Raw genomic sequence first — 24,962 nt, 5'->3', positions numbered from 1 at the left:
CTTCGCCGCTTGGGTTCTCAGGTCCTCCCCCACCTGTGGGAGCTAAAATCCAGTGGAGCTGTCTACAGAAAACCCACAAGGTGGTTACTGTGTCTTTCTTTTGTTATGGGCTGTTAGGATTCTTTTGGCCACCTCACTTCCCTTGGCCATGTCTAATTTGCATAGAGCTATGTAGAAGGCCGAAGATGCCTCCTCATCTATATCCAGGGCTAGCTTTACTTGCTCAGGGGTGATCTTACTAATGTCATCAACGAAGAGGTCACTCCATTTCGCACTGACGACGTTAGGTCCATATTTCCCTGCGAGGAGGAGTTCAGGTTCTCCTACTTTTTTCATCGCTTCTTTGAATTTTTCCACCACCCCGGGGATACCTTTAAGGAGATGGCTTAGAGTCTCCCCTGCTTTTGCGTGAAGGACTTCTGGGCGGGCGGTCTCAGATACTTTTGCTGTTTTGGGCTTTGTCATTTCCTTTTCCTGTGGGCTTAACCGTTTGGAAGTGTTCGTGTTCACCTCCTCTACTTCATCTTCTTCTTTATCTATTGTCTCCATTTGTTCGGTTTCACCTTCTTGTTCTTCTGTATTTGCAATAGCATTTCCCTTTTTATTTTTTCCAGCCACTTGATTTTTGGCTGTTTTTTCAACTTCTTTGTTGATTGCTACTGTAGTTTTAGCAGCTTTTCCCTCTATCTTAAGGTTTTTTTGTTGCTGTTGTGTCATGTGCAGCCTTCAGGGTTGGAAAACCTTCCCTATCTGTATCAACTGTCTCTTCCACTGATGATACTGTGACTGAGCTGATGGCCCCTCCCATCTTTTCTGCAAACGTTCTTAATACGCAGATATTAATTCTGTGGTCTTTGGACCCAAATTTAAAGCAAGCTCTTTGGCATTTCTCAAGTGCGTGGCCTGTTGTGAGGCACTTTTTACATTTGATTTTTGGGCATTCTGCTCCTAAGTGATCCAAAGAGCCACATCTGAAGCATTGCTTCTTTACTCCTAGGCAGGAGACCATTACTCTAGCCGATCCTATTACAACAAAGTTTGGCACTGCTGTCTTCATTTCCATAATTACAGAGACCTCGCCAGACTTCCAATCCGGGAAATCAGGATCGTTGGCCACTTTTACGTCTTTGACTTCTCCCCATTTGGAGAATGTTGCCATTCCCTTCCTCTATATATTCTAGAGGGGGGCTGTATATTTTTAAAGTCAAAGGGTGAGTTGAATTGACTGTCTTATGGCCACATTAAGGAAAGTCATGTATTATGCGTCCTCCATCGAGAATTGAGATACATCTTTAATTTAATGAAGGAAGGCCCCATTCAAGATGTTTGGTTTAGTTAAAGAAAAGGGGAGTTTTACTGATACTGATTTAAATTCCTGTCGGTAGCTCTCTAGTACCTTCGTGTCAAAATTTTTGTGGTATTCTTTCCAACTCATGGTCATCGGGATTCAATCCCATGTTATGGTCGATTAACTTCCACTAATCAACCATCTTTCCGACATCCACCTCGTCTATTTCAAAACAATTCCTATAAAACTTATCGAAATCCCATGTTACGGGATTTCTTCCACTAATCAACCATCTTTCCGACATCCACCTCGCAGGACGCAGGACATTTATGGCGCAGAGGGTGAAGCTTTACGCTTTTTGTATTCCCTGTTGTCTGTTTCGGAAGCAGTGATGGGAGAAGTTTGTGAGCTATTTTAGCTCGCCCTGAGGGGGAAGAGGTGATTAAGTGTCATCGTTGGGTGTTAGGATGGCTTTAGGTCTCTTGTGTTTCCAGTGGTCTTGGCTATCATAGTTTCCGGATTGCTGGATTAATTGGTTTGGATGGTTGGACACCGTCTTGAAGTATTTTTCTCCGAGGGAGCGTAGTAGTGAGGAGATGTGGGGGATATTTATGTCCCGGTGGATCTGGTTGTTCCTGATAAACCATGGGGCATCCAGGATCATCCGTAGGCACTTGTTTTGTAGTCTTTGTAGTTTCAGGATGTTTGTCTTGGAGGTATGGCTCCAGGCTGGGGAGGCATATGTGATTGTGGGCCGGATCACTGTTTTGTAGAGTAGAATTTTGTTTCTTGTGTTTAGTTTGCTGTGTCTATTGATCAAGGGGTACAGCTGGGCAATGACTTTTGATGTTTTGGTGCACGTGCACTTGATGTGGCTGTTGAAGCATAATCTTTTGTCAAGGAGTATTCCAAGGTATTTAGTTTCTGTTTTCCAGGGAATGTTTGCGTTGAACAGGGTGACGTCTCCTTTGGGGGTTGCTCGCCTTCTTGTGAAGAGTATACTTGTACTTTTCTGGGGGTTTACTTGTAGTCGCCAGTCTACAAACCATTTTTCTAGATTTTGGATGGTGTCTTGTAGTTTTTTGGTTACGAGGTGAGGTTGGCGGGATCTCGCTAGTATTGCCGTGTCATCTGCGTAGAGAGCAATGGTGGATGTGAGAGGATTTTGAGGGATATCTGCCATGTAGATGTTGAACAGAATCGGGGCCAGCAGTGATCCCTGAGGAACTCCGGCAAGGATTTGTCGTTGAGTTGAGACTGTATCACTTATTTTAACTTGCATCTTTCTGTTTGTGAGGTATGACTTGATGAGGCATATCATGTTCAGTGGGATGTTTGAGATGATAAGTTTGTAAAGCAGACCCTGGTGCCAGATCTTGTCGAAGGCCTTTGAGATGTCTAGGAAGACGGCTCCAGTGTGCTGATTCCAATTGAATCCTGTGGTAATGTGTTCTACCAGCCTGTGGATCTGTTGGGTGGTGCTATGGTTTGACGGAAGCCAAATTGTTCTTGTTGAATAATGTTTAATTTGTTGACATGGTCTTGGAGTCTGATGAGGATAATCTTCTCTGCTATTTTGCCTAGATTGGATAGCAGGCTGATGGGGCGATAATTTTCTGGTAGGTGTGGGTCTTTGACTGGCTTGTGTATTGGGATGATGTCGGCTATTTTCCATGACTGGGGAAAGTGCTGGAATTTTAGGATGGAGTTGATGATGTTTACCAGATGTACTATGGCTTTGCGTGGTAGTGCCTTGATGACTTTGTTTGTGATGCCATCGGGTCCTGGGGCTTTTTTGTTCTTGAGGTGGTGGATGATGCTGGTTATTTCTGTGGGTGAAGTAGGCGTGATAGGACTTGGATTGCTGTCTGGATGATTAATTGTAAGTCTGACCTTACGATGGATCTTGTAAATGTGGCTGATGTTTAGGTTCTCGTATACAGGGCTGCATTGTTTTTCTAGGTTTTTTGCTATGGCTTCTGCTTTGTCAGCATCTGAGTACACTAGGTGTTGTTCCGCTTGAAGGGGGGGAAGGGATTTGCGCTTGTTCCTGAGGCTATTTAGGAATTTCCAGATGGAGTGATCAGCTGTAGAGATGGATTGGAGCTTGGATTCCCATTGTAGATTTCTGTGGTTTTGGAGAGCTTCTCGGACTGATTTGTTAAGTTTGTTGAGGAGTGTTTTATCTTGGGGAGCACGTGTGTTTTGGTATCTTTTCCTTTGTTTATTTTTTTCCCTTATCAAGGTCATGATTTCTTCTGGCAGGCGATGTTGTTTGTGGGTGGTCGTGGTTACTGTCGCTGCTGTTATGGCTTTCTTAATTTGGTTGGTGAGGTTTTTTATTGCCCTGTCTATTTCGTCCTTGGATTTAATGCAGGGAACTGGGCCAATATGTTCTGGTAGCACTTTCCTAAGTTTTCCCCAGACTATGGAGGATTGTTGGAGAGGTGGTTGGTCTGTGTTTCCTAGGTGAAGTAGAATTGGGTTGTGATCTGATGATAATTCGTTCAGTGCTTGAAGGCTGTACTGGTATTTGATGTTGTGTAAGACAGCAATGTCTAGGATGTCAGCTGTGCCAGTTGGGCTGTGATGAGTTGGTTCGGTGGGTCCTGTTACGACGGCGTTATTTAGCCCTGTGTAGCTGAATAGGATACGGCCGTTTTTGTTTGTGGTTCTACTGTTCCAGGAGGGATGTTTTGAGTTGAGATCCCCGGCGATGATGATGGATTCGTTTACGCCGAGGACAGCATCTAAGTCGGAAAATAGCAGTGTCTTTGCAGGGGAGTTGTATGCAGCATAGATTTTGAGTCTTCCAGTTGGGTTGGTGTGGATTTCGATGCCAGTGAGTTCTAGGTTGGTGGTTGGAGGGCAGGGTATTTCATTGTGCCTGATGTAGTTTTTGATGAATATGGCTGTGCCGCCACCTCTGTAGTCCAGTCGATCCTTTCTGTGTAGTGTGTAGCCTCTCACTTTGACTTTGTCTGCAGGTCTTAGGTGAGTTTCGTTGATTAGGATGATGTCGGCGTTGTGTCTGTGAGCGAATTCTTGAAGTTCCAGTGTCTTGTTTTTTAGGCCGTTGGCATTCCAAGCGACTGTCTGTAGTGAATCTGGGAGGAGTCTAGTTTTGTTCATTACTGATTGCAGATAATATGGTCTGAGTTTCTTGTAGGAATCTCTTTGTGGAGCTTGGTGTAGGGTTTGACTTGCTGAAGTCTTGTAGCATGTTTGCCAATGAGGATGTGATGATTGCTGTCATGTTTGGCTGAAGTTGGTCCTGTTGGGTGTCTCTTGATGGGCGGGCTACTTCAGCGTATGTCCTGTGTCGGTGGCTTTCTGGGGTTTTGGTGTTTTTTTTTTTTGCAGAGGCAGGTGTTTTGTTGACTTTTTGTGGGTTTCCGGCAACTGGGGAGCCATCTTCTCTGGTGCCTGTGAGCAGGGTTGAGGGGTGATCTGTTTCCTTTTGTTGTCCGTTTTATTTTTGGGATAGTGGCTGCAACCTCTGTAGTTTGCTGGGTGGGGGCCCCCGCAGTTTGCGCATTTGGCTGGTGAGGTCCTCGGTTTTGAGCAGGTGACTGTGGGGTGGTTTTGCCCACATTTGAGGCATTTGTAGTCTGCTCTACAGAGCTTCTGAGCATGGCCGTATTTTTAGCATCTGTGGCACTGGCCCGACGAGGCTCTTTTCCTCAGTGGTTCAGGTGTGATTTTAAGGCCGCAGATTGTTGTCATGTTATATATGTTTTTGTGTGTGTTGCGTATCTCCACGAGCACTAGGAGCATTGGGCTCTTGTCAGCCCGCAGCATTCGGCTGACCTTGACAGGTGGGAGGTCTTGGAGGCGGAGGTCTTCAGCTATTTCGTCTGTGGAGATATTTTCTGCTACTCCTCTTAGTACCACTTTCAGGTTATTCTCCGACTTAAGCGAGAAAGTATGGTACTTAATGCCTAAATCGTCCATGGTTTTTGTGAGGTGTCTGTAGTCCCCGACTGTGGTAGGCTGGATTTTTACTCCATCGTACACAATCCTTGCCCATGTATAGGCTATTTTTTGTTGTTGCATAGTTGGCCTGAGGGCCGTCCATTTTTCTTTTTCCCGTAGGACGATTGGCGGGACTTTTTCGTTGTTAGGGGTGGGGGGGTCAGTGTTGGGGTCGTCTTCTTCCATTCCCTCGTTTGCCTGTGTCTCCACTGTCTTGCGTTTTTTACGTGCATGGGTTTCTGTGGTATGGTCTGTTGGTGTTGGAGCAGCGATTATTATGTCGATCTTTCCTTCCTCCCCTGGTGTTGTGTCGTCCCCTTCTGTGGTGTCTTCCGCAGCTGAATAGAGGTTTAGGTACCCTGGCCACTCGACCTCAAATTTCTTAAGTAACTTTTTGAGGAGATCGAGAGCCAGCTTCCTGTCTAGCGACTGGATAAGGTCATCGGGACTTAAATGTTCCATGTGTAGTAAGAACCAAATTTCCTTACCTGAAAATGAAGTATGACGTACTCCGCGTAATCCCGCTGGTGGTTGTGGTTTACCTTTGAAGCACGATCACTTGAGACTTCATTATTTTCGAAACAATAAGCACAAATATATCACATATATCACACTCCTTCGAATGTAAGCACAATCTCGAGTCAATCTAGACATCCACCTTATAGTCCTTATAAGGACTGGCTTAAAGGGGCGAAGCAAGAATGCTTTTCATCTTCCCCGTTATCTGTAGAGGACAGTGTAGGGATAAGGTGTTGTTGAGCTATTAAAGCTCTGATCATGGCAGGAGGGTAACAGCAATAGCCGAACCTCAGTTAGAACTTCATTGGCTACAGCATTGCCATCCATTACCCTCCAAGGGTATTGGATTGAATGAATCAATCGTCCCTAATCAGACATCCACCTCGTCTATTTCAAAACAATTCCTATAAAACTTATTTAATTATCAAAAAGGTGTGTAGAGCTGTTTTTAGATATTACAAAAATTACTTTTATAAATGCAATCTTTTATAATAATTAAAAATGAATATAACTTTTCAAATTAATTTATAGAATATTTTATATTAAATGAATATATTATTAAAATTCTACTAGATGATTGTTATTACTCCTGTAGGATCTTGCTTTTTGGAGTACTGACATAATTAAAAATTCCATGTTTGGCTTTTAACCTTAGCTCAATTGGCAGGCCTACGAAAATATATGCTATAGGTTTACAGCTTTTCGTGAGTGCGAGGTTATGTAAAAATAAAAATAAAAACAACGAAACAAATGGCACCCCGGTGAAAGATTGATTGTCTACGTTATTGCAGAAACTTAAAGAAATAAAAACAACTGCTATTTAAATAGATCTGCATTTATGTACATTACACTGATCATTAAAGTTTAATCGTATCGACAACAGGTTTCCGATGATCATGGGGAATGTAGATTGCGTGCTTGAGATGCTAGCTTTGTATCATGCTCGGCTTCCTGTAATTTTTTTATGTCAATCTCAGTTCATGAAATTCACTTGTCCTTCTTTTACCTTTTTTTAGTTTATTTTTGTCTTCTCTTTTATTTGTTTTTGCTTTTTTCGTTTGTCAAACATCTGAAGAGATGGTTGACAGTCGAAAAGCTGTAAGAACGGATGTAAGGAGATGATGATGTCGGCAGATCTGTTTGGCCACAAACCTCTTAATAGGTTAAAAAGCCAAACAGGTCGATTGAGGCCTCTTTATTACTTACTACTATCCTACTTTACCTTTTTTCTCTTCCCCTCTCACTATCTGCTGACCCTCAGCACAACTTTTAGACTCCACAGGCCGGTGATGAAAGATATGAATTCCCATTATATCTCAGTTCATGAAATGGAAAACAATTATAACTTGATAAGAAGATTGACAATAAATTTATGCAGGTGATTACTGTTCTTTTCTTAAAATAAATAAATAATAAAATTAAATATATTGACATGATTATAAGATAGGACTAGGGGGGGGGGAGAGTGAACTCTAAAACGGTCAGAAATCAGTAAAATAGGATCAAAGATACTTGAAATAACAGCAATGCCAAAACTATAGAAAATCTAGAAAAATCTCACAATAGACTTAGAGTGATCGTTACGAATAATTGCCAATGTCCCACACGGACTAGAATCATCATGCTTGTCAAGGATTTAGGCCTAGAGTAGCCTGTTCCGGCATTAGAAGTCATCGTTAAATCTTTTAACCCTCGGAAGCTCGCAGCTGATCTGACAGATACATGCAAAATGCCCTCCGGAGCTCGCGGTGGTAAAAATTGCAGCGTAGGTCGTCGCGGTATATCTGAGAGATACATTCATTACTAGTATGTGCTAAAATACAATAAAACATAAAGAAAAAACATTGCAAGTATAATACATGATGAAATAAATTAAGTGAATATTGAATCCAACATTATTTCATAGCCGAATATAGAAACTACAAGAGTTTCGTAAAAGTATCATGGAATAATTCTATCCCGTATAAAAAAAGTGATGCACCGCTACTGCTAGTTTTACGAATGCAATACACTCTGTCCTTGTGAGTCAGAAAGACCTTTATATTAATGGAGGTAGGTTTTTTCACTTTTTGGATTTTCCGACATATTTTTATTAGTGTTTTCTGTTATATGCTTTTTAGTATTTCTACAAATTTATTTCTCAATTAAACTATATTTGAAAGTGTAAAGATGATGTGTAAGCACACATATATTTGGAACAAAATACGATTTTTTTTTTTTTCCAACTGATAAAAATATATAAAAATTAGGAATGTAAAATGTAAAATTTTGAAGCAATGAAAATAAAACCAAACCTGCAAGGAATCAAACCTGGAATCTTCTGATCTGCATGCAGAGGCATTAACTGTATTGGCACATTTATCTGTTTCGCAACTGCCCCGATGTTATGTTATATGTTTTGTTTCCTTATAGTCCTTATAAGGACTGGCTTAAAGTGGCGAAGCAAGAATGTTTTTCATGTTCCCCGTTATCTGTAGAGGACAGTGTAGGGATAAGGTGTTATTGAGCTATTAAAGCTCTGATTATGGCAGGAGGGTAACAGCAATAGCCGAGGCTCAGTTAGAACTTCATTGTCTTCAGAATTGTCATCCATTACCCTCCCAAGGTTTCATCCCAAGAATCACACCATGAAAAGTATATTAACATAACATAACATTAACATTTCTGGCTAGATGGGTGAAGAAAAATTGCCTTTCTTATTCCCCTTTGTTTTGTAATGAAAGAACTTAGAATGGAGTGTTTGTAAGCTTTATGCTCGCCCAGTGAGGGCAGTGAAATTAGCTGTGTTCAGCCGAACTTAAGGTAGACTTTGGTCTTTTATATTTGTTAATTTCTGCTTCATTATATTCCGAGGCTTCCTTGAATACCGGGTTTGGAGGGTTTCTTGTCTTGGTAAAGAACTTCTCAGCTAGATTTATGAGAAAGGAAGAGATATACGGGATATCAAATTCTCTATGGATCTGGGTGTTTCTTATAAACCAGTGGGCATCCAGAATCATCCAGTTGGCTTTGTCTGTTGATCATAGGGTAGAGCCGTGCTAAGACTCTGGATGTGTTTGAGGTAATGTAACTAATATGTTTGCTGAATAGGAGTTTACTATCAAGAATCACTCCAAGATATTTAACTTAACTCTGCTATGGAATCTTTACTCCCAATAAATAAATATCCTCCATGGTATGGATTTTCTTTCTAGTAAACAATATAGCTGAGCTTTTCTGGAGGTTAACTTGGATCCTCCAGTCTGCCATCCACTTTTCTAAAATGTGTATGCTAGTTTGTAATCTTTTAGTTGCCAGTTTTGGGCTAAGTGATCTAGCCATCAGTGCAGTATCATCTGTATATAATGCAGTGAATGTTGTTCTTGGGATGTCCGCTACATAGATTGAAAACAGGAGAGTTGCCAGAAGAGATCCCAGAGGTACGCCTGCCGAGATCCTGCGTCTGGTCGAAACCGTTTCGCCGACGCTGACTTGCATATATCTGCCTTTCAGGTAAGAATGTATTATTTTTATTAACTTGACTGGAAAGTTAAATTTCATCAGTTTGTAGAGAAGACCTTGATGCCATACTTTGTCAAACGCCTTCTCTGCGTCGATGAAGATGGCAGCTGTATTGAGTTTCCAGTTGAAACCTTTAGTAATGATTTCTACCAGCCGATGCACTTGTTGAGCTGTAGTATGGGCCCTACGGAAGCCGAACTGTTCATTAGGCAAAATTCCTAACTTATATGTTTCTGCTTGGAATCGTGAGAGGATCACCTCTGTCACCTTCTCGAGGCTGAACAATAGGCTTATGGGTCTGTAGCATTCGGGAAGGTGAGCATTTTTTCCTGGCTTCTTCAGTGGTATAATTGTGGCTGTTTTCCATGTAGTAGGGAAATGCTGGAATCTAAAGATGGCATTTGTAATGCTGACAAGATGAACTGTGGCCTTTCTTGGAAGTAGTTTTACTATTCTGTTAGTTATGCCATCCGGTCATGGAGCTTTATTATTGTTTAAAATGAAAAGTACAATTGACAATTGACAGTTATGTCTTTAGGGTATGTTTTTCATATTCTCCGCTATCTGTTGTGGTTACAGTGAGGGTAAAATTTATGAGCAGTTTGCTCGCCCTGAATGGGCATCGAGATTATGCATCGCTATAGGAGGCTAATATAGTTTGGTCTTCTATATTTGTATATATCCGTTGCCTCGTATGCCGCAGCTTGCTGAACCAAATCGTTGGGATGTGTGGACGTCTTTAGGAAAAACTTGGATGCTAAGGATTGTAGAAAAGAGAAAATATAGGGAATGTTTGTATCTCTATGCAGTTGATTATTTCTAACATACCACGGGACGTTCGGAATCATTCTCAAGCACTTATTCTGCACTCGTTGTATCTTGATAATGTTAGTATTAGAGGTGTGGCTGCAGATTGGGTAGGCATAGGTGATTATAGGACGAATCGTCATCTGGTATAGTTGCAATTTGATTCTATTGCTGAGCTTGCTATTTCTATTAATTAGCGGATAGATCTGAGCTATGGTTTTAGATGCCTTTGCGCACGCAGACTTGATGTGTTGGTTGAAAGATAGCTTTTTGTCAAGAATTACACCCAGGTAATTTGTTTCTGTCTGTTAGGAAATTTTAGTATTGAATAGTAACACATCTCCTGCAGGAAACATTGGCCTTTTTGAGAAAAGAATGGCTGAACTTTTCAGGGGGTTGACTTCCAATCTCCACTTGGAGAACCAACCCTCCAGCTTTAGGTTTTCTTGTAGCTTTCTTGTAACGAAATGGGGTCGGAGAGATCTGGTTAGTATTGCCGTATTATCCGCATACAGGCCCAAAATGGAAGTCATCGGATTGTGCGGGATGTCTGACATGTATACAGAAAGCAGCAATGGAGCCAGTAGAGATCCCTGCGGCTCTCCAGCAAAGATATGCCTCTGGGACGATGTAGAACCGCTGATTTAACTTGCATTGATCTATTCTGAAGATATGAGTCGATTAGATGAACCATTTTTATTGAGGTACCGGCTTAGATAAGTTTGTGCAGGAGTCCAAAATGCCAGATTTTGTCAAATGCTTTGGAGAGGTCTAGGGAAACATCTCCTCTACACTGGCGCTAGTTGTAGTTGGTGGTAATGTATTCGACAATTCTGTGGATTAGCTGAGTAGTACTATGGTGTTGCCGAAAACCAAACTGTTGTTTAGGGAGGATGTTTAGGTCATTTACCGAGGTTTGGTGTCGTGAGAGGATGACCTTCTCTGCAACCTTACCCAGATTGAAGATGAGACTGATTGGACGATAATTTTGCGGTAGGTGTGGGGCTTTGGCTGGCTTATGTATAGGAATTACATCAGCCAGTTTGAAATCCCTCTATTAATGAAATCCCTCTATTAATCCAGCAGAAAGATGCACTTTGGACACAAATCATAGATGAATGTAAAAGAGTGCCGAATTGAGTAACGAGTGAAGTAATAAAGCCAAGCGATTCTATTATAACGATTTCGAGTGAATGAAATAAAATATCAAGATAATATATTAGAGAATAATAGATGAACTAACTAAATAATAAAAGAAGAATACCCAAGAATCAATACTAAAAACATTGCATTTAAGAAGATCAATAAAATCTTTATTAATAATATTGCAAATCTGACACAAAACTCACCCTCGATAATTCTCATCTGAGCATGGCCTTCAACAGCGAGAAAATTGAGTGACTTTTCCCTCATGGAAGAAATTGTTGATAATCCAACCCTGAAATAAAAAAAAAAACGGTCCAGGATTTGATGGAATCGCCGGCCGATGTATAAAACAGTTTTGGTCTTCTAAATAAGATCCTTCACAAAGTAATCAGTGATCTTCAAAACATGAACTATCTTTCCTCAATTAAAAATATTTATCGATACAAAATTAATAACGGAAAAAACTCACGTACAAAGATTATTTAATAGTATAATTTTCGCCTGTGTGTCACAAGCATCTTTAGTACATTAAGCTCAAATTAAACAATAACTGACAATTCCAAAAAGTGCCACCTAAGTAGCTGGTGTAAGATAACTAAAAAGGTCAATAAGTTTCCTAATATATATATATATATATATATATATATATATATATATATATATATATATATATATATATATATATATAAAATTAATACAATAAAAAGTTAGGAAAGATTACCTGATTTGTAAAGTACTATCTCCCATAAAGGGGATAGACATAAGTCGTAGGATCTGTTTAAGTTAGGAGAATGAAGTAGAGTTTCGCATGCTTCTTTATAAAGGCGTTCCATGAGAAACTGACTTTTGTGAAGAACCCTTGTCTTTCTCCAATGAAAACTCTGTGTCTAGTGAAGATGGCATGTTCTGCAAGTCCAGACTTTTCAGGTTTAAAGTATTCAGTATAAGATTGGTGTTCTTCTGCATAGATTTCATCTGTGTAGATGTTTTCGGTTACTCCCCTGAGTACAACTTTTAGTTTTTCTCCGACTTCAGTGAGTAAGTCTCTTATCTAACTCATCCATGGTTTTTGTGAGGTGTCTGTAGTCGCCTACTGTTGCAGGCTGGATGTTAACTCCGTCGTCTACGTTTTTTTTTTTTGCCCATGAATGGGCAATTTGGTGGTTTTGAATAATAGGCCTGAGGGACGTCCATCGTTCTTTTTCCCGTAGTACAATTGGAGGAACTTTTTCATTGTTGGGTGTGGGGAGGTCAGTGTTGGGGGCATCTTCTTCCATCCCCTCGTTTATCTGAGTCTCCGCTGTTTTTCGCTTTTTTCGAGCGTGAGTTTTAGTATCGTCTTTTGGTGTGGAAACAGGGATTATCAGGTTCATCTTCCCTTCTTCCCCTGATGTTGAATTGTCCCCTTCTGTGGAGTCATCTCTCGCCGAATATAGGTTTAGAAACTCTGGCCACTCTACCTCAAATTTCTTCAACAGTTTTTTGAGGAGGTTGAGCGCCAGCTTCTTTTCCAGAGATTGGAAAAAGTCGTCGGACTTAAACTGTTCACGTTTAATAGTGTTCAAATATGCTTACCTGAGAAATATTTATAATGGCGAAGAGAACGGGCAAGGGCCGGAAAATTGCATCAAAGGTCAAAGTCTTCTTACCTTGTATTTCGCTATCAAAGAAGATTCACAAAATCTAAAACTCACTAATCACCACCGAAATCAAAAACGTACTTCGCAATAACAACCATCATGCCCGTATTCATCTTCCGCCATTTGGAATCCATACCCTAATTCTAATACTCAATAATCGCAAATCAGTCTTATAAGTCCTTATATCATTTTAAACCAGCAGACATCGCCGAGATGGCGATGTCTGCTGGTTTAAAAGTACATTAACGTTCTCCATGTCAGGTGACTAACCTGGTGGTGGACATTCTAGTGGTAGGGCTGATACCTTAAAGTTTCTGAATTGGCCTTTTTCTTCTTCCAAATTTAAATCCATAGTAGGAATAGAGTATATTGAAGAGGAAAGAGTAGATTATAGTAGAGTAGTTTATAGATAGATATAGGCCAGAAATGGAAAGACCCCACAGTCCTCGAGTACTCTAATAGCGTGAGGGTCATAAAATAAGAAGAGGTGGCTGATAAGGCGTTATAGGAAAGATTAAAGTGAGTCGATTTTCCTCAAAGTAGAGGAAGAAGAGGATAGATCCAGGCAGGAGACCATGGGGGTGCCACTTCCTTATAATCAAGATGGTTGCCCCTTATGAACCTGTTAGTCAAGGAGTCCTTATTCAATATATTCGGGCCATCACACGCACGCACGCACGCACACACACACACACGTGTGTGTGTGTGGGGGGGGGGGGAAATGGCCCGAATTTAAATGTGTGTATGTGGTGGGATGGCCCGAATATATTGAATAAGGACTCGTTGACTAACAGGGTCATAAGGGACAATCATCTTGATTTAAGGGAAATGGCACTCCCATGGTCCCCTAGCTGGATCTATCCTCTACTTTGAGGAAAATCCACTCACTTTAATCTTTCTTATAAGGCCTTATCAGCCAACTATTCTTATATACAGCTTAAACGTGAATATATTTCAGGCACGACTTTGTGTTTGCTTATTTGGGAAAAGGATTAAAACCAAGTATATAAAATTTCTTGGTATCTTTAACGCATATTACACCCAAGATAAAAAAAAAAAATTCTATATGGTGGGCTCCACCACCCAGGGGACGCGCTCTTTAGAGGTTACAGGATCCCCTAGAAAGTCCTGAAAGCGAAATCTGGACAATAAAACAAAAAAGACAAACAAAAAAAAAAGATTAATAATAACAGCTGAAATGAAGTTTATGAGGAAAACTGCAAAGTATACTCTGTTCAATCACAAAAGAAATGAAGAAATTATAAAGGAATTAAACCAAGAATCAGTAATAGAAAAAAAAAAGAATGAATGGAACACGTTGAAAGAATGAAGACAGAAAGATTACCAAAACAAGCCTTAAATTACAAACCATTAGGAAAAAAGAAAACTAGGACGTCCTCTTAATACAATTCAGTGTATAGTTTCAGTTACAATATGAGTAGCTGCGCATTCATATGTTACAAGTGATATTCCGCACTGTTTTTTTGCTGTCAGTTTGAATTAACACACGTTATGTAAAGGTTTGTGATATTTGACAGTAAATTCTATCTGAGAGATAAAACGTGACCTCTGATGTCAGTATAGTATGGATTAGTTTTTTTTATTTTTTGTTCAATAATTTCTAGATTTTAACTGAAAATAAATTAATGTTAATTTCATCGTGTATTAATTGCGGCAATTAACATGATGGTAATTAACCATCATGTATTACTGAAATAGAGAGCCAAAGGATCATTTATCACACATGTCCTCTAGGTCACAGTACTTCTCAAACTTATGAATGCCAAGGCCCCCTTTGGAAAAATTAAAATATTTCACGCCCACCATCGAAAAAAAATCATAATATAGACATATATTTTTATACTATTTATTGTATTTATATTCAATACAATTTATATTCAAGATTTTGCGTTTGTAATCTTTTTGCGTTTCCTATCAATACCTTTGAAATGAAACTTATATGAATAAGCAGATATTTACTAATATTCATTAAGCGCCGAAATACGCAGCAAGCAAAATTTGTGAACCAACACCAATGTGTGATTTTTTCCATTAAAATATAAAAAAGAACAAAAAAGAATGATAATAAATAATAAAAATTAAATACGTTTCTTTTAAGATTAAAAAAAAAATCTACTTAGTCTTAATCCATTCTAAATTTGTTTTCATTATTTCACGGTCCCCTCAACAAAACGTACGGCCCCCAAGGGGGCCGCAGCCCACAGTTTGGGAAGCACTGCTCTAGGAGATGTGCTTTACATTACAAAATACTGAGGAAAGCGATCTGACGCTTACTTCAGCTTTATTAGGTTGCCCATAAGGTTGCTTGCTTGAATCCGCTGAAACTTTTATAGTTTCTATATATTCGGCACGAAACTCTTGTACATATTTGTTCAAAAAATAAGCATCCGCTTGTTCCATAATCGTTATTATGCGGTGTCCCAAAATTCACGCAATATTTACATTTAGCGCAATTTGTGCGGTAAAGTGTTGCCAACGAGAAAAAAAAGACAGCGTGACATCTGAGAGTTGAGGGTTATTAAAAATGGAGCGCTACACGAAAGAACAACGCATAACAACGATTATGGAACAACAACAAGTGGATGATTATTTTTCGAACAAAATCATCTTCAGCGATGAGGATCATTTTCATCTTGATGGCTTCGTTAATCGACAAAATTGTCGCATTTGGGGTTCAGAAAATCCACGAGTGATTGTTGAGAAACAAATGCATCCACAACGTGACACTGTTTGGTGCGGATTTTGGGCTGGAGGCATCATCGGTCCATTCTTCTTCGAAAATGCGGCTGGAAAGGCAATAACAATTAATGGTGCTCGCTATCGCGACATGATAATCCAGTTTTTTGTGCCTAAATTGCAAGATGTGGATGTGGACGACATGTGGTTTCAACAAGACGGTGCCACATGCAATACAGCCCGAGAAACAATTCAATTACTGCATGAGTCATTTCCTGGTCTTGTAATTTCCCCGTTTTAGTGATCAGAATTGGCCGCCCAGATCATGTGACTTAACGCCGTTGGACTTTTTTCTTTGGGATTTTTTGAAGAGTCTAAAGTTTATGCCAACAAGCCCACGACCACTCACGCCTTGAAGGAGGAAACTGAGCGCTGTATCAGCGAAATTCAGCAACATTTATGCAAAACGGTCATGGAAATTTTCGACAAAAGAGTGCGTATGTGCCAGCAAAGCCGTGGAGGCCATTTACCCGATATGCTATTCCATGCATAACCCTATAACTGTATATTTTATGAATCAATAAGAAATTACAATTTTTAATTAAAAACCTGTGTTTTCTATCAAAATTACTTCTTGCGTGAATTTTGGGACACCCTATAGTTTCTATATTCAGCTATGAAATAATGTCGGATTAAATATTCACTTAATTTGTACCATCATGTATTATATTTGCAATATTTTACTTTATGTTTTATTGCATTTTAGCACATACTAGTAATGAATGTATCTCTCAGATATATCGCGACCTACGCTGCAATTTTTACCATCGCGAGCTCCGGAGGGCATTTTGCATGTATCTGTCAGATCAGCTGCGAGCTTCCGAGGGTTAAAAGATTCAACGATGACTTCTAAGGCCGGAACAGGCTACTCTACGCCTAAATCCTTGACAAGCATGATAATTCTAGTCCGTGTGGGACATTGGCAATTATTCGTAACGATCACTCTAAGTCTGTTGTGAGATTTTTCTAGATTTTCTATAGTTTTGAATTGCTGTTATTTCAAGTATCTTTGATCCTATTTTACTGATTTCTGACCGTTTTAGAGTTCACTCTCCCCCCACCCCTGTTTTGTGATCGTGTCAATATAGTTAATTTTATTATTTATTTATTTTAAGAAAAGAACAGTAATCACCTGCATAAATTTATTGTCAATCTTCTTATCAAGTTATAATTGTTTTCCATTTCATGAACTGAGATATAATGGGAATTCACATCTTTCATCACCGGCCTGTGGAGTCTAAAAGTTGTGGTGAGGGTCAGCAGGTAGTGAGAGGGGAAGAGAAAAAGTTAGAGTAGGATAGTAGTAGGTAATAAAGAGGCCTCAGTCGACCTGTTTGGCTTTTTAACCTATTAAGAGGTTTGTGGCCAAACAGATCTGCCGACATCATCATCTCCCTACATCCGTTCTTACAGCTTTTCGACTGTCAACCATCTCTTCAGATGTTTGACAAACGAAAAAAGCAAAAACAAATAAAAGAGAAGACAAAAATAAACTAAAAAAAGGTAAAAGAAGGACAAGTGAATTTCATGAACTGAGATTGACTTAAAAAAATTAGAGGAAGCCGAGCATAATACAAAGCTAGCATCTCAAGCACGCAATCTACAATCCCTATGATCATCGGAAATCTGTTGTCGATACGATTAAACTTTAATGATAAGTGTAATGTACATAAATACAGATCTATTTAAATAGCAGTTGTTTTTATTTCTTTAAGTTTCTGCAATATCGTAGACAATCAATCTTTCACCGGGGTGCCATTTGTTTCGTTGTTTTTATTTTTATTTTTACATAACACTCGCACTCACGAAAAGCTGTAAACCTATAGCATATATTTTCGGTAGGCTTGCCGATTTAGCTAATGTTAAAGGCCAAACATGGAATTTTTAATTCATGTCAATACTCCAATAAGGAAGATCCTACCGGAGTAATAAAAACCATCTCGTAGAATTTTAATAATATATTCATTTAATATAAAATATTTTATAAATTAATTTGTAAAAGTTATACTTGTTTTTAATTAGTGTAAAATATTGTATTTATGAAAGTAATGTTTGTAATATCTTAAAATAGCTCTACACACCTTTTTAACTATTAAATAAGCTTTATAGAAATTGTTTTGAAAGAGGGGGAATGAAATGTGGATACGTCATTTGCGAGAATGGAGGTAGTCGGATTTTTAGGAATGTGAGTGAATTCGGTGATGTGATTTGATTGATATATATAGAGGTAAGACTTTGATTTAGTTGCAATTTAGAAATTGTCCTGATGATTTCTTGAAAGAAAATACGTTATTGAACTTTAACGGTAGCTATCGCAGAAAAGCTAACTTGTGGAAAACTTTTCCAGCTGTATTCGATACAAAGGAGTGCATTTTGATTGAGATTCACGCAGCGATAAGTGAGGTTTTGCTACTAAATTTTCAGTTTTAGTAATTGGCCAACCCCAAATCAAAACCTACTAGTCGTAACTATGACTGACATAGATACCGACGCCCTGATAGAAACACTAGACAAAGGTCTGGCTCTAAGCCTACTCAAAAAATTACTAAAAAAATTTGAAGTGGAATGGCCAGGTTATTTGAACCTGTACTCCACAACGAGAGATGATGAGGAAAGTGAGGATTCTGCTAATGCAGAGGAAAAATTGAATTTGGTGGTCTCCAATCCCCCCCCCTGGATCAAGGAGAGTCCCACCGGCGGAAAAAACGCAAAACTCAGTCAACAGAACCACATACAGATGAAGGTATGGAGGAAGATGGACACAACTCTGACCCTCCTACCTCCACTAAAGAGAAATTGCCTCCAATTATCTTAAAAGAAAAGAATAGGTGGACAGAACTACGGGCCACTATGACTAGTCAACAGATAGCATACTCTACTGCAAAGAATTTAGACGATGGTATTAAAATCCAACCCGCCACTATAATGGACTTCCGTAGACTCACAAAAGAGTTAGATAATAAAGGTGTACAATATCATACCTTCACCCTTGACTCCGAGAGGAACCTGAAGGTGGTTCTCCGTGGAGTATCAGAGCACATACAAACAGAAGACATAGCCGCTGATCTTCGCTACCAAGACCTACCCCCCATCAAGGTCAGTAGAATGACCAGAGCAGACAAAAGTCCGATGCCACTCGTCTTAGTAGAGATTCACCAGGCATATAAAAACATATATGACCTAACTTCAATTTGTGGGCTAAAAATCAGCCCAGAACCGCTAAGGAAAAGAACCTCATCAGGACAGTGCCACAGGTGCCAAAAATATGGTCATGCTCAGAGATTGTGTAAAGCGGAATACAAATGTTTAAAATGCGGAGAGAGCCACCCCACATATACCTGCACTAAGCCAAAATCCACCCCGGCTAAATGTGCAAACTGTGGGGGCCCGCATCCAGCCAACTACAAAGGATGTATACAACACCCAAAAAACAGACGATCTGCTTCCTCTACTTATCTACAAAAACCAGCAGCAGTAGCTCCAACTCCTCAACCCTCCAGAGGTCGACAAAACACGATACAAAACCAAATGCCGCAACCAGAAGCCCGGATCGAAGCAAACCTCAATCGGCAGACAAAGTCCTATGCAGAAGTAGTCCGCTCAACAAAAACCACTCAGGAGCAATACAACCCAAATTTAGCAGCAGTCATCACAAACTCCCTTGCAAATATGCTGCAAGATTTCAGCAAATCTAACCCCACATCGGACTCCAGAAAAAGATTTCTGCAAGAAACCCAATCCATCCTAGTAGCTCTCATAAATGTATAAAAATAAAAGCACTCCAGTTTCCCTACAGATCATTGCTTGGAATGCTAATGGACTTAAAAACAAGATTCTGGAACTCCAAGAGTTTGCACAAAGATATAACCCAGACATCATCTTAATAAACGAATCCCACTTAAGACCAGCAGACAACCCCAAAGTTAGAGGATACCTTCTCCACAGAAATGATAGAATAAACTACAGAGGAGGAGGCACCGCCATTTTCATAAAAAACCACATCGATCACCACTCTGTAACTAGCCCCTCAACTAAAAATCTAGAGCTCACAGGAATAGTAGTACCCACTACTTCAACTGGGAAACTAACACTTTATGCAGCTTACAACCCTCCATCAAAGAATCTATTATATTCAGATCTAGATGCCGTCCTAGGCAATAATGATCAAATCATCATTGCCGGTGATCTAAACGCAAAACACCCATCATGGAACAGTAAAACTACAAACAGAAATGGCTACACACTCTTTAGCTACTCCAGTTCAAATTATGCAGTGGTGGCAGGCCCTGCAGAACCAACCCATCACAGTACGTATGGTACAGCTGACATACTTGATATTGCTATATTACAAAATATTAAACTACAGTATAGCCTAGTCTCTTTAAACGAGCTGACATCTGATCATAACCCAATCCTGCTCCAGCTGGGTAAGCAAGAACAACTGCTGCCTCCTCCCCACTCCTTTATCTTATGGAAAAAACTTCCAGAAGTACTATCAGAACATATTGTCCCTCACATCAGCTCCATAAAAGAAATTGAAAATGCTGTCAAACGTCTGACTCAGCAAATCACCTCAGCCATAAAGGTTGTCACCTCTACCAAAACCACTTTTAAGCCAAACAGACTCCCAGAAGACATCATGGATCTAATTAGGATCAAAAACAAAGCAAGGAAAAGGTACCACAACACCTGTGCACCTCAGGATAAGGGGATTCTCAACAAACTGAACAATGAAGTTAGAGAAGCACTTAAAGCTTATAGGAACAAAACTTGGGAAGCCAAACTAGCCTCTGTATCACCTGGCGATCACTCCATCTGGAACATATTAAGAAGTCTCAGAAACAAAAGCAAATCTCTTCCCCCACTCAAGTCAGACACGGGACTAGTACACACGGACGCAGAAAAAGCTGAAGAGATAGCAAAGAACCTAGAAAAACAATGTAGCCCTACATATGACAACTTGGATTTCAAACATATCTATAAAATCCACCTCCATGTCAGACATGCACTGAAAGTCACCGATACCAGCAACAACATACCTCCAAACACCTCACCAGCGGAAATCTATGAAATTCTAAAGAAGCTAAAGAATAAAAAAGCCCCTGGCCCAGATGGCATAACAAATAGAGTAATAAAACTGCTGCCCCGAAGAGCTGTTGTACATCTCACCACCATAATCAACGCCATGTTCCGATTTAACTATTTCCCCAGCTATTGGAAAGTCGCAGATGTAGTCCCAGTGCATAAACCAGGTAAAGATCCACACCTGCCTGAAAGCTATCGACCCATCAGCCTAATCTCAAACTTAGGCAAAATTGCTGAAAAAATCATTCTCTCTAAACTCCACGCCTCAGTAAATGAGTTAAATATCATTCCTAAGGAACAATTTGGATTCAGACAACATCACAGTACTACTCAACAAATTTATAGGATAATTGAGTATATCACCACCGGATACAATTGGCACCAGCACACCGGAGCAGTCTTCCTTGACATAGCGAAAGCTTTTGACAAGATATGGCACTTGGGACTGCTACACAAACTCATTTCAGCAGGTATACCATCAAGTATCGTCCACCTAATTAAATCTTACCTCCAGGACAGACACATACAAGTCAAAATAAATGGTACAGTTTCAAGTCAGCGACGGATCTCTGCGGGAGTTCCTCAAGGTTCCCTATTGGCTCCGATCTTATTCTCAATATATATGGCAGACATCCCGCACAACCCAATGTCATCCATCTTAGCACTTTATGCGGACGACACAGCAGTTCTTGCCAGATCTCTACGACCTCATCTTGTCACTAAAAAGTTGCAAGAAAACCTACTACAACTAGAACATTGGTTCTCCAAATGGAGATTACAAGTGAATCCCCAGAAGAGTGTAGCAATACTTTTCACCAGAAGAATGGCAACTCCCATGGGGGACCTTTATCTTTTCAACACCAAAATCCCCTGGCAAACAGAAACAAATTATCTTGGAGTAATTCTGGACAAAAGATTAACGTTCAACCCACACACCAAAGCCTTATGTACGAAAGCATCTAAAACTATTGCACAACTTTACCCTCTAATAAATAGAAAAAGTAGACTGAATACCAGAATCAAAGTGCTCCTCTACCTGTTGACGATCCGCCCAATGTTGACATATGCCTCTCCAGCCTGGAGCCACACATCCAACTCCAACATCCTCAGACTGCAGAGAGTGCAAAATAGGTGTTTACGCATGATATTGGACGCACCGTGGTTCGTAAGGAACGTGCAACTGCATAGAGATACGAACATCCCTTACATCTACTCCTTCCTATTAACTACAGCAGAAAAATTTTTCTCAAAGATCTCTACTCACCCCAACGATCTAGTTAAACAAGCAGCAGACTATGAAGAGACTGACCTCTTCAAATACAAGAGGCCAAAAGCCATCCTAAATACTTGCAACAATGACTGATCTCCGTGCCCCCCAGGGCGAGCTCTCAGCTCATAAATCTTTCCTTCAATTCATCCTCCTTATCAGACAACGGGGAATAAAAGCATCTTGCTTCACCCTTCTGGCCAATGATGTTATGTTATGTAAATGAAATGTGAAAAAGTCCTTTTTAGGACTTCCAGGGTAACAAATGGCAATGCTGTAGCCAATGAAGTTTTAACTGAGGCTCGGCTATTGCCGTTATCCAGCCATGACTACAGCTTTTTAGCTCAATAACACTCCATGCACACAGATTTTCTTCATTCAGATGACGGGATAAAGAGTCAAGGACTCAGTCCATCGCCCAGTTCTTTTAAGAACTTAAGAAATGAAATGCGAGATAGGAGGTTGGTTAGTGGGAGTAATCGACCATTTGACTGTCCCTCTACAATACAATATTCCGACCCGAGGTGTCGATGACTGAGAGGTATATTATATATATATATATATATATATATATATATATATATATATATATATATATATATATATATATATATATATATATATATATTTAAAATATCAGTAACCCTTCTATTCTTTAACACTAAACCAAACATCTTAGGTCTTGAATTGGGGCCTTTCTTCATTAAATTAAAGATGTATCCCAATTCTCGATGCAGCACGCAAAATACATGACTTTCGTTAATGAGGACATAAGGCAGTTCAATTCAACTCGCCCTTTCCGAGTTAGTCAAAACAAGAGGGAAGGAAATAGCTACTGCAATTACCAAGAAATGGCGCAAAGAGAAAGCAACGTCGACCAAAATGGTCGAGCACACCTCCCCCTCACATTATACACATTATATATATATATATATTTAAAATATCAGTAACCCTTCTATTCTTTAACACTAAACCAAACATCTTAGGTCTTGAATTGGGGCCTTTCTTCATTAAATTAAAGATGTATCCCAATTCTCGATGCAGCACGCAAAATACATGACTTTCGTTAATGAGGACATAAGGCAGTTCAATTCAACTCGCCCTTTCCGAGTTAGTCAAAACAAGAGGGAAGGAAATAGCTACTGCAATTACCAAGAAATGGCGCAAAGAGAAAGCAACGTCGACCAAAATGGTCGAGCACACCTCCCCCTCACATTATACACATTATAGAGATGTTAAAAAATTAATAAATACCAGAAGTTGGCGGCGGTTCTGTCGGGTCGTAACAGGCCGAGCCAAACCCATGCAGGTCTAATCTTAATTACCCACCACCCCAATGCTACCCCTCCCCGTTGCGGCGGGCCCTCGCCTGCTCGAGCCCCGGGGCAACTGGGAATGAGGGAGTGTAATAGAAACTAAAGCCTATGAAGTTAAACTGCTCCCGCGGAGGGAGGTTTCCTCCCTCCACGGGAGCAGTTTACCAGCTACCTCCTGAAAGCCATCAGTTTTCCTCCTAAAAGCACCGTCAAGAAAATTGCTAGGAAACAACAGATTATAGACTACGTTTTCACAAAGTTTACCCTTCCAAGTGGAGCTATCTAGCTCGAAACTGACATGATGACTGGGTAACATCGTTTAACTCTAAAGTGATCGGTACTAGTCTGATCTGTTCTTATCAGTTTAAACGGCTAAGAGCAAATTGTAGTATCTGTTCGCTCAGTTATTATCGACAAAGCGTCTCATAGAGGCACTTGATAATAAACTACATAGCGGCAGATACAAAATAAACGCAGGACTAGGGTAAGAACAAAACACTCGGTGGTGGGAATAGTATAGCTATCCCTGCCGACCATGTCTCTTGCTTTGCCACGTACGACGACTCTCGGTTTAGTAGCACACGCCAGCATCCCTAAACGGACCTTTGCAAAAGCATTGATTGATGATGTAGAGGCAGTTAAGATATTTGGCTTTACCCCTTATGGGGAAGGAAGGTACCAAGTGGTAGTAAAAGACGTCGCCACAAGAGAGAAACTACTGCTAGGGGTGGAATGTCAAGGAAAGACAGTTTTTCCGGGGAAGTATTGTAAAAACTTTAAAGATATACAGATTCCCTCTAGAATATCTAGAGGAAGGGAATGGCAACATTCTCCAAATGGGGAGAAGTCAAAGACGTAAAAGTGGCCAACAATCCTGATTTCCAGGATTGGAAGTCTGGCGAGGTCTCTGTAATTATGGAAATGAAGACAGCAGTGCCAAACTTTGTTGTAATAGGATCGGCTAGAGTAATGGTCTCCTACCCAGGAGTAAAGAAGCAGTGCTTGATGTGGCTCTTTGGATCACTTAGGAGCAGAATGCGCAAAAATCAAATGCAAAGATTGCCTCACAACAGGCCATGCACTTGAGAAATGCCAAAGAGCTTGCTTTAAATGTGGGTCCAAAGACCACAGAATTAATATCTGCGCATTAAGAACGTTTGCAGAAAAGATGGGAGGTGCCATCAGCCCAGTCACAGTATCATCAGTGGAAGAGACAGTTGATACACAGCGGGAAGGTTTTCCAACCCTGAAGGCTGCACATGACACAACTGCAACAAAAAACCTTAAGATAGAGGGAAAAGCTGTAATTTTAGCCGCTTTTCCCTCTATCTTAAGGTTTTAAGCCCACAGGAAAAGGAAATGACAAAGCCCAAAACAGCAAAAGTATCTGAGACCGCCCACCCAGAAGTCCTTCGCGCAAAAGCAGTGGAGACTCTAAGCCATCTCCTTAAAGGTATCCCCGGGGTGGCAGAAAAATTCAAAGAAGCGATGAAAAAAGTAGGAGAACCTGAACTCCTCCTCACAGGGAAAAATGGACCTAACGTCGTCAGTGCGAAATGGGGTGACCTCTTCGTTGATGACATCAGTAAGATCACCGCTGAGCAAGTAGAGGTAGCCCTGGATATAGACGAGGAGGCATCTTCGGCCTTCTACATAGCTCT

This window comes from Typopeltis vanoorti, chromosome 7, assembly GCF_054136105.1.
Source record: "Typopeltis vanoorti isolate ZY-2024b chromosome 7, IOZ_Tvanoo_1.0, whole genome shotgun sequence".
In the NCBI taxonomy this organism is placed as follows: Eukaryota; Metazoa; Arthropoda; class Arachnida; order Uropygi; family Thelyphonidae; genus Typopeltis; species Typopeltis vanoorti.
Note: the sequence above shows the minus strand (reverse complement) of the source record.